We start from the raw sequence: 11,071 nt of genomic DNA, 5'->3' as shown, positions 1-11,071 counted from the left end.
AGATAAGGGTAGGGGATTAAGAGGTACAAGCTATTATGTAAAAATAAATAAGCTCTAAAGATATATTGTACAGCACAGAGATAGCCATTATTTTAAAATAACTTTAAATGGAGTATAATCTATAAAAATATTGAATCAATCCAAAAAAAATTGAATCACTATGTTGTTCACCCAAAACTAATATGTTACACTTCAATTTTTTTAAAAAGTAACTTAAAAAAACACTGGAGGGGCTTCCCTGGTGGCGCAGTGGTTGGGAGTCCGCCTGACGATGCAGGGGACGCGGGTTTGTGTCCCGGTCCGGGAGGATCCCGCGTGCCGCGGAGCGGTTGTGCCAGTGAGCCACAGCCGCCCCTGGGCCTGCACGTCCGGAGCCTGTGCTCCGCGGCGGGAGGGGCCGCAGCAGTGAGAGGGCCCGCATACTGCAAAAAAAAAAAAAACACTGGAAATTGACAGTGTTATTTTCTAGGAAGAACGACTATCCTCTTAGGATAGAGGAAGAGATTTTCATTTTGAGAGTTTCTCATCATTTGAGCCATGTTTTTGTCATGTATCTGCATTATTTCTATATTTCATAAAAGGAAAAGGAAAAAATATTTGAGATGTTTCATACAATTATAAATTTGTATTCTAAATTCTCAGTCAGCCAGAACATAACTGAAGTGAATATGATAGGACTGTTGGATTTATGTTTCTAATTCTTTGTAGAGTGGACTAATTTGTTCTTTGGTGCTGTTCCTTCTGTTTGGTATATCTGGTGTGACTCTTTCAAATAGTATGTGTAATAGAACAAAATGCAGTCTGATTGATGATGACATTTAGTTATATAACTATTTCTATTTCCTTAAAGCCAGATGTTACTGTCCTAATTTCTCCTGTGCCCAATTTAAATGTAGATGAGAATAAAGAGCAAATTAAGAAGATAGTAATTTACATGAATAATGAGGTACAAATCAAAGAAAGGGACAACTGCAGAATTAACTATCAGCAATCCCCTTTGAATAAAGCCACCTTTTATCATTTGGAAATTTGCATATCAGGCACCTTACAGAGATTTTACTATTATAGGTTACCTTGGGAAATATACCTAGTTTAAGAAAGAATGCTATTATAATTTAAGTATTTCTATCCAAACTGTGGACTAGTCTAATATGACTCACATAATAACCCAAGCCAATTTAAAGTGGCTGCCATGTTTTTCAGCATATACATATACACACATATATATATAGTCTATTAGTATTTTATTTGTACAACTTTTAACTGATATCAAATAACCCCACAATTCTCAGTGAATATCAAAGAGAAGAGGACCAAAGATGAAAAATCTAGAACCTATCAGCGGCAATAGATTGTAGCTGTTCACTGCTAAATAACTCTAGACAAATTATTAAATTATAACATTAAAAAAAAAACTGGTGATTACTTGTGCTGACAGAAAAACCCATCCTGAAAAACAAAAGCAACAAGAATATGTTTTTCAAATCCTAAAGGCCATCTCAGAAAATTGTTTTGTTTTGTTAATTCCTTGAGGAAGGAAAAAGAATTTTTAAATATTTGAGCATAAACTGTTGAAGACTAAATATGGAGACACTGAGAAATAAGACAGTTGTATAAGTACATAATACAATTGTTACCATGGTCACTCACAAATGATAATACAGATTAAAATCAGGTCACACACAGCTCTGAACCACACTATGGTGCAGGATAGGCTAAGTTTCATAGGAGTGGTCTGCTGTATAATTAATAGCTACTTTCAATGAGTCAGTCCTTATCAATACAAACAAATTGAAAACAAACAAAAATAGCTGCACAGCCCAAAACAGAAATAGATGTTTTAATTAATTGTATCATCTATAAGCAGTTTAATATTTATTTTGTTTTTCCCACTCTATCATAACAATTTACTTGATATAAAAATCATAAGACCCTTATAAGCTAAACTTAGGCTCCTCAAACTTGTACAAACTTTAATTTGATATTAATCCAAAGATTTGAGGAATAAGCAAATATCCATATTACAGTTGAATTTTTTATTTTTAACATCTTTATTGGAGTATAATTCCTTTACAATGGTGTGTTAGTTTCTGTTGTATAACAAAGTGAATCAGCTATACGTATACATATATCCCCATATCCCCTCCCTCTTGCTTCTCCCTCCCACCCTCCCTATCCCACCCCTCTAGGTGTACACAAAGCACCAAGGTGATCTCCCTGTGCTATGCGGCTGCTTCCCACTAGCTATCGATTTTACATTTGGTAGTGCATGTATGTTCATGCCACTCTCTCACTTCGTCCCAGGTTCCCCTTCCCCCTCCCTGTGTCCTCAAGTCCATTCCTTACATCTGCGTCTTTATTCCTGTCCTGCCCCTAGGTTCTTCACAAACATTTTTCTTTTCTTTTTTTAGATTCCATATATAAGTGTTAGCATACGGTATTTGTTTTTCTCTTTCTAGCTTATTTCACTCCTATAACAGTCTCTAGGTCCATCCACATCACTACAAAAAACTCAATTTTGTTTCTTTTTATGCCTGAGTAATATTCCACTGTGTGTGTATATATATATATATATATATATATATACATATATATATATGTATATGTATACGTATGTATATGTATATATATATATCCATTACTCTAGGAGGTGGTTAAGAAAGGATCTTGCTGTGATTTATGTCATAGAGTGTTCTGCTATGTTATCCTCTAGACTTCTATAGTGTCTGGCCTTACATTTAGGTCTTTAATCCATTTTGAGTTTATTTTTGGGTATGGTGTTAGAGAGTGTTCAAATTTCATCCTTTTACATGTAGCTGTCCAGTTTTCCCAGCACCACTTATTGAAGAGGCTGTCTTTTCTCCATTGTATATTCTTGCCTCCTTTACCAAAGATGAGATGACCATATGTGTGTGGATTTATTTCTGGGCTTTCTATCCTGCTCCATTCATCTATATTTCTCTATTTGTGCTAGTACCATACTGTCTTGATAACTGTAGTCAGGGAGCCTGATTCCTCCAGCTCTGTTTTTCATTCTCAAGATTGCTTTGGCTATTCAGGGTCTTTTGTGTTTCCATACAAATTGTGAAATTTTTTGTTCTAGTTCTGTGAAAAATACCAGTCGTAGTTTGATAGGGATTGCATGAATCTGTAGATGGCTTTGGGTAGTAGAGTCATTTTCACAATGTTGATTCTTCCAATCCAAGAACATGGTATATCTCTTCATTTGTTTGTATTATCTTAAATTTCTTTCCTCAATGTCTTATAGTTTTCTGCATACAGGTCTTTTGTCTCCTCAGGTAGGTTTATTCCTAAGTATTTTATTCTTTTTGTTGCAATGGTAAATGGGAGTGTTTCCTTAATTTCTCTTTCAGATTTTTCATCATTTGTGTATAAGAATGCAAGAGATTTCTGTGCATTAATTTTGTATCCTGCTACTTTACCAAATTCATTGATTAGCTCTAGTAGTTTTCTGGTAGCATCTTTAGGATTCTCTACGTATAGGATCATGCCATCTGCAAACAGTTTAAGTTTAATTCATCTTTTCCAATTTGGATTCCTTTTATTTCTTTTCCTTCTCTGATTGCTGTGGCTAAAACTTCCGAACCTATGTTGAATAATAGTGGTGAGAGTGGACCACCTTGTCTTGTTCATGATCTTAGTAAAAATGGTTTCAGTTTTTCACCATTGACAACGATGCTGGCTGTGGGTTTGTCATATATGGCTTTTATTATGTTGAGGTAGGTTACCTCTATGCCTACTTTCTGGGGGGTTTTATCATAAATGGGTGTTGAATTTTGTCAAATGCTTTCTCTGCATCTATTGAGATGATAATATGGTTTTTATCCTTCAGTTTGTTAATATGGTGTATCACATTGATTGATTTGCATATATTGACGAATCCTTGCATTCTTTGGATAAACCCCACTTGATCATGGTATATGATCCCTTTAATGTGCTGTTGGATTCTAATTGCTAGTATTTTGTTCAAGATCGTTGTATCTATGTTCACCAGTTATTTTGGCCTGTAGTTTTTAGTGACATCTTTGTCTGGTTTTGGGATCAGGGTGACGGTGGCCTCGTAAAATGAGTTTGGGCATGTTCCTCCCTCTGCTATATTTTGGAAGAGTTTGAGAAGGATAGGTGTTAGCTCTTCTCTAAATGTTTGATAGAATTCGCCTGTGAAGCCATCTGGTCCTGGACTTTTGTTTGTTGGAAGGTCTCTAATCACAGTTTCAATTTCAGTGCTTGTGATTGGTCTGTTCATATTTTCTATTTCTTCTTGCTTCAGTCTCAGAAGGTTGTGCTTTTCTAAGAATTTCTCCATTTCTTCCAGGTTGTCCATTTTATTGGCATATAATTGCTTGCAGTAATCTGTCAAGATCTTTTGTATTTATGCAGTGTCAGTTGTTACTTCTTTTTCATTTCTAATTCTATTGATTTCAGTCTTCTCCCTTTTTCTTCTTGATGAGTCTGGCTAATGGTTTATTAATTTTGTTTATCTTCTCAAAGAAACAGCTGTTAGTTTTACTGATCTTTGCTACTGTTTCCTTCATTTATTTTCCCTTTATTTATGATCTGATCTTTATGATTTCTTTCCTTCTGCTAACTTTGGGGTTATTTGTTTTTCTTTCTCTAATTGCTTCAGGTGTAAGGTTAAGTTGTTTATTTGAGATGTTTCTTGCTTCTTGAGGTAGGATTGAATTGCTATAAGCTTCCCTCTTAGAACTGCTTTTGCTGCATGCCATAGCTTTTGGGTCGTCATGTTTTCATTTTCATTTCTTTCTAGGTATTTTTTGATTTCCTCTTTGATTTCTTCAGTGATCCTTTGGTTATTTAGTAGTGTATTGTTTGGCCTCCATGTGTTTGTAGTTTTTACAGATTTTTTCCTGTAACTGATATCTAGTCTCATAGTGTTGTGATCGGAAAAGATACTTGATACGATTTCAATTTTCTTAAATTTACCAAGGCTTGATTTGTGACCCAAGATATGATCTATCCTGGAGAATGTTCCATGAGCACTTGAGAAGAAAGTGTATTCTGTTGTTTTTGGATGGAATGTCCTATAAATATCAATTAAGTCCATTCTGTTTAAAGTATCATTTAAAGCTTGTGTTTCCTTATTTATTTTCACTTTGGATGATCTGTCCATTGGTGAAAGTGGGGTTTAAAGTCCCCTACTATGATTGTGTTACTGTCAATTTCCCCTTTTATTGCAGTTAGCATTTGCCTTATGTATTGAGGTGCTCCTATGTTGGGTGCCTAAATATTTACAATTTTTATACCTTCTTCTTGCATTGATCCCTGGATCATTATGTAGTGTCCTTTTTTGTCTCTTGTAATAGTCTTTATTTTAAAGTCTATTTTGTCTGATATGAGAATTGCTACTCCAGGTTTCTTTTGATTTCCATTTGCATGGAATATCTTTTTCCATCCCCTCACTTTCAGTCTGTATGTGTCCCTAGGTCTGAAGTGGGTCACTTGTAGACAGCATATATACTGGTCTTGTTTTTGTACCCATTCAACCAGTCCATGTTTTTTGGTTGGAGCATTTAATCCATTTACTTTTAAGGTAGTTATTGATATGTATGCTCCTATTACTATTTTCTTAATTGTTTTGGGTTTGTTATTGTAGGTCTTTTGCTTCTCTTGTGTTCCCTGCCTAGAGAAGTTTCTTTAGCATTTGTTGTAAAGCTGTTTTGGTGGTGCTGAATTCTCTTAGCTTTTCCTTATCGGTAAAGATTTTAATTTCTCTGTCAAATCTGAATGAGATCCTTACTGGGTAGAGTAATCTTGGTTGTAGGTTTTTCCCTTTAATCACTTTAAATATATCCTGCTACTCCCTTCTGTCTTCCAGAGTTTCTGCTGAGAGATCAGCTGTTAACCTAATGGGTATTCCCTTGCATGCTATGTGTTGCTTTTCCTTGGCTGCTTTTAATATTTTTCTTTGTATTTAATTTTTGATAGTTTGATTAATATGTGTCTTGGTTTGTTTATCTTTGTATTTTTCATATATGGGACTGTCTGCACTTCCTGGGTTTGACTGACCATTTCCTTTCCCATATTAGGGAAATTTTCAACTATAATCTCTTCAAATATCTTCTCAGTCCCTTTCTTTTTCTCTTCTTCTCCGACCAATGTGATTAGAACGTTTAATGTTGTCCCAGCGGTCTCTGAGACTGTCCTCAATCCTTTTCCTTCTTTTTTCTTTATTCTGCTCTATAGTAGTTATTCTCACTATTTTATCTTCCAGGTCACTTATCCGTTCTGCCTCAGTTATTCTGCTATCGATTCCTTCTAGAGAATTTTTAATTTCATTTATTGTGTTGTTCATCATTGTTTGTTTGCTCTTTAGTTCTTCCAGATCCTTGGTAAACCTGTCTTGTATTTTCTTCGTTCCATTTCCAAGATTTTGGATATCTGTACTATCATTGCTCTGAATTCTTGTTCAGGTAGACTGCCTATTTCCTCTTCATTTGTTAGATCTGGTGGGTTTTTACCTTGTTCCATCATGCGCTGTGTGTTTCTCTGTCTTCTCATTTTGCTTAACTTACTGTGTTTGGGGTCTCCTTTTCGCAAGCTGTAGGTTCGTAGTTCCCATTGTTTTTGGTGTCTGCTTCCAGTGGGTAAGTTTGTTTCAGTGGGTTGTGTAGGCTTCCTGGTGGAGGGCACTTGTGCCTGTGTTCTGGTGGATGTGGCTGTATCTTGTCTTTCTGGTGGGCAGGACCATGTCCAGTGGTGTGATTTGGGGTGTCTGTGAACCTATTATGATTTTTGACAGCCTCTCTGCTAATGGGTGGGGTTGTGTTTGTGTTTGCTAGTCATTTGGCATGGGGTGTCCAGCACTGTAGCTTGTTGGTTGTTCAGTGGAGCTGGGTCTTATGTTGAGATGGAGATCTCTAGGAGAGCTCTCGCCAATTGATATTATGAGCGGCCGAGAGATTTCCAGTGGACCAATGTCCTGAAGTCGGGTCTCCCACCTCAGAGGCTCAGGCCTGACGCTGGCCGGAGCAACAAGAACCTGTCAGCCACACAGCTCAGAAGAAAAGGGAGAGAAAAAAAAAATGAAAGAATAAATAAAATACAGTTATTAAAATTAAAAAATTAAAAAGTAATTGAAAAAAGAAGAGAGCAACCAAACCAATAAACAAATCCACTAATGATAACAAGCTTTAAAAACTATACTAAAAAAAAAACAAAGAAAAACCGGACAGACAGTACTCTCGGACAAATGGTAAAAGCCGACCTATACACACAAAATCACACAAAGAGGCATACACATACACACTCACACAAAGAGAAAAATGAAAAGAAAAACATATATACATACATATATATGTGTATATATATATACATAAAAGGAAGAGAGCAACCAAATCAGTAAACAAATCTACCAATGATAATAAGCTCTAAATGCTAAACTAAGATAAACATAAAGCCAGGAACAAATTAGATGCAGAAAGCAAACCCCAAGTCTATAGTTGCTCCTAAAGTCCACCACCTCAATTTTGGCATGATTCACTGTCTATTGTCTATTGAGGTATTCCACGGATGCAGGGTACATCAAGTTGATTGTGGAGATTTAATCCGCTGCTGGGAGAGATTTCCCTTTCTCTTCTTTGTTTGCACAGCTCCCGGGGCTCAGCTTTGTATATGGACCTGCCTCTGCTTGTAGGTAACCTGAGGGCATCTGTTCTTTGCTCAGATAGGACGGGATTAAAGGAGCAGCTGATTTGGTGGCTCTGGCTCACTGAGGCCGGGGAGAGGGAGGGGTAAGGAATGTAGCGCAAGCCTGAGACAGCAGAGGCCAGCGTGAGGCTGCACCAGCCTGAGGTGCACCGTGTTCACTCCCGGGGGAGTTGTCCCTGGATCACAGGACCCTGGCAGTGGTCGGCTACACAGGCTCCCGGAAGGGAGGTGTGGAGAGTGACCTGTGCTCACACACAGGCTTCTTGGTGGCGGCAGCAGCAGCCTTAGCGTCTCATGCCCGTCTCTGGGGTCCGCGCTGATAGCCGCGGCTCGTGCCCGTCTCTGGAGCTCCTTTAAGCAGCGCTCTTAATCCTCTGTTTTCGCACACCAGGAAACAAAAGGCAAGAAAAAGTCTCTTGCCTCTTCGGCAGCTCCAGACCTTTTCCCAGACTCCCTCCCGGCTAGCCGCGGAGCACTAGCCCTCTTCAGGCTGTGTTCACGCCGCCAACTCCACTCCTCTCCCTGCGCTCCGACCGAAGCCCGAGCCTCAGCTCCCAGCCCCGCCCGCCCCGGCGGGTGAGCAGACAAGCCTCTCGGGCTGGTGAGTGCTGGTCGGCACCGATCCTCTGTGCGGGAATCTCTCCGCTTTGCCCTCCGCACCTCTGTGGCTGCGCTCTCCTCTGTGGCTCCGAAGCTTCCCCCCTCCCACCCTCTGTCTCCACCAGTGAAGGGGCTTCCGAGTGTGTGGAAACTTTTCCTCCTTCACAGCTCTCTCCCAGAGGTGCAGGTCCCATCCCTATTCTTTTGGCTGTGTTTTTCCTTTTTTTTTTTCCCTACCCAGGTACGTGGGAATTTTCTTGCCTTTTGGGAGGTCTGAGGTCTTATGTTAGTGTTCAGTAGGTGTTCTGTAGGAGTTGTTCCACATGTAGGTGGCTTTTTGATGTATTTGTGGGGAGGAAGGTGATCTCCACATCTTACCCCTCCGCCATCTTGCATGTCCCCCTACAGTTGAATTTTGAGATCATTCAAAAGTATATTTTAACAAACAAAAACTGAGACTTTTAAAAACAAAAGAAAACAAAAAAAAAAACTGGTGAAATTTACACATTAACAAGAGAGAAAGATATAGAGAACTAACCAGTGGTCACCAGTGGGGAGAGAGGAGGGAGAGGGGAAAGACAGGGGGAAGGACATCAAGAGGCACAAACTGTTATGTATTAAATAAATAGGTGACAATGATAAACTGCATAGCACAGGGAATACAGCCAATATTCTACGATAACTTTAAATGGAATATAATTTATAAAAATATTGAATCACTATGTTGTACACCTGAAACTAATACAATATTGTAAATCAACTATACTTCAATTTAAAAAAATGTAAGAAAGAAAAACATTACAGATATAGCTGGAAAGGGAAAAAAAAACAAGAGAGAAGGAACAGATTTCCAATACACTAACTCTTTATGGTTTTTTCAGGACACTAATGATCCATCAGAGACCTCAGAGTTTATATGTAACTCTAAAATTCAAACAATTTGCTTTTTTCCTTTTTCCTATAATAGTACTTATGTTGTTAATCAAATACAAGATAACTCTTGCTATAAATTTATACATTTGTCATGTTTTCTTCTTCTATGCTTAATGTTTATTGTAGGAAACAAAATTGAACATAAAACTATGTATATGTTCTGGGGACTTCCCTGGTGGTTCAGTGCGTAAGACTCCAGGCTCTCAATGCAGGGGGCCTGAGTTCGATCCCTGGTCAGGGAACTAGATCCAACATGCATGCTGCAACTAAGAAGCTCACCTACCACAACTAAGAGTCCACATGCTGCAACTGAACATCCCCCAACGAAGATCCCGTGTGCTGCAACTAAGACCTGGCACAGCCAAAATAAACAAACAAAAAAAACTATGTATATGTTCTACTTGTCACAGGTTGTGAAAAGCAATTCAATTTTCTTATATTCACAATGTACTAGAGACCAAAGGAGGAGATGTAGACGGAAAAAAGGTTATGTGATGTCCTCTCATTCACATTAGCCCATTTCCTCCAGAGTCCTGTCTGTGGCTGTGCAGTATGCTCGAGTGGGGGCAATGGTCCAACACTGCCTCTGTTCTAGTTCTGAGGGAACAGAGGGGAAACTTACAAGGCAAATCTTGGCCCAGAGTGGCTGATAATAAGTAGCTCTCCACCCCTGAGGCGACCCCATCAGAGAACAGCAGGCTCAAGTGAACCTAACGCACAAAGAATCCAAAAAGTGAAAGTGGTATTCCAACTGTCCACACCGCATAGGCTGTCACACTGAAGATGGCAAAACTGAAAAACATTGGGGGAGGACTGAACTTTCTCCTGGAAAAGAGGGAGTATCTGTTGCCTCCTTTGGTCCCACCATCTTTATCTTTGGCATGGGAGGCAATGGGTAGATCTTACCAGCCAGAAAGAGAACAAACAGGAAGATACAGAGGACCCTTTAGTGTGTAAAAGAGGCCCTGCTATCAGTCAGAATCCTTAGAAGGAAAGGCAGCAAAATTGTAAAGATACTGTTACCAGCGGTGACAATGCCATTCACCAGTTCAAGGCGCTTCTTGAAATGGTGTCTCCAAATGACCCATGAAGGCTGGCAGGCAAAGGAGCTGCCACAGGCAAACATGATTCTCTAGGTAAGGTACAGAGGCTCCGTGGAGCTTACAAAAGAACGGGGCATGAATCCAACAGCACCCACCACGGCTGTTTTCTGACAACCAAACATGTCCGTGAAGACGCTAATGGGCAGCACAAGGGCATCATGCCCATGGAGAGAGAACTTACCCACGCTGTCTTGAGAACCATCTTGTCATACTCCTTGGACCCGAAGGTCTTCAGCATGGACGTGAAGAGCACCCCGCAGGCGTTCTGGACGCCGAGCCACCCTCAGGGGCCTCACGAGGCTCAGGGAACTGGGCGCCCAGCAGCCCGCCAGCTCTACCTCCATGTTCTCGGCCGCCGGCGCCTCGGGGCCCTCTGAGGGTCCAGGGCCGGGCAGCGGGGCCACCTCCGTGGGCGCGGGGGGCCCTGCAGGCTGCGCCTCGCTTGTCCCCCGCGCGGTGGCGGGCCCCTCCTGGGAGGGCACCATGGCCGACGCGGCCTCCTCAGGCCGGCACCAGGGGAGTGGGCGGGGCCGAGGTCCTGGCGGGCTCAGGGAGGAGCTTCCGTGTTGGGCCGCTGAGCTAGAGAGGCCGTCGTGAGGGCGGGGGAGTTCCCCTGTGGTCAGGAGGCACCCCCTCCTGCTAGGACTCAGGCCGCCCAGTCCATAGCCCCAAACCAACTCTTTGTTTGTTTGTTTGTTTATTTATTTATTTATTTATTTTGCGGTACGCGGGCCTCTCACTGTTGT

The 11,071-nt window shown here is 40.4% G+C and overlaps 1 pseudogene; it reads right to left on the bottom strand.

The window, feature by feature from the left end:
• Nucleotides 1-9,906: 9,906 nt before the first annotated feature.
• On the bottom strand, nucleotides 9,907-10,810 carry LOC113619279 (monocarboxylate transporter 10 pseudogene; annotated as a pseudogene).
• Nucleotides 10,811-11,071: the final 261 nt, after the last annotated feature.

The sequence above is a fragment of the Aethalodelphis obliquidens genome, unplaced genomic scaffold (genome assembly GCF_003676395.1).
Source record: "Aethalodelphis obliquidens isolate GAN/ISIS:26980383/991018 unplaced genomic scaffold, ASM367639v1 scaffold6, whole genome shotgun sequence".
In the NCBI taxonomy this organism is placed as follows: Eukaryota; Metazoa; Chordata; class Mammalia; order Artiodactyla; family Delphinidae; genus Aethalodelphis; species Aethalodelphis obliquidens.
Note: the sequence above shows the minus strand (reverse complement) of the source record. Positions and strands in the feature narration are given on the sequence as shown.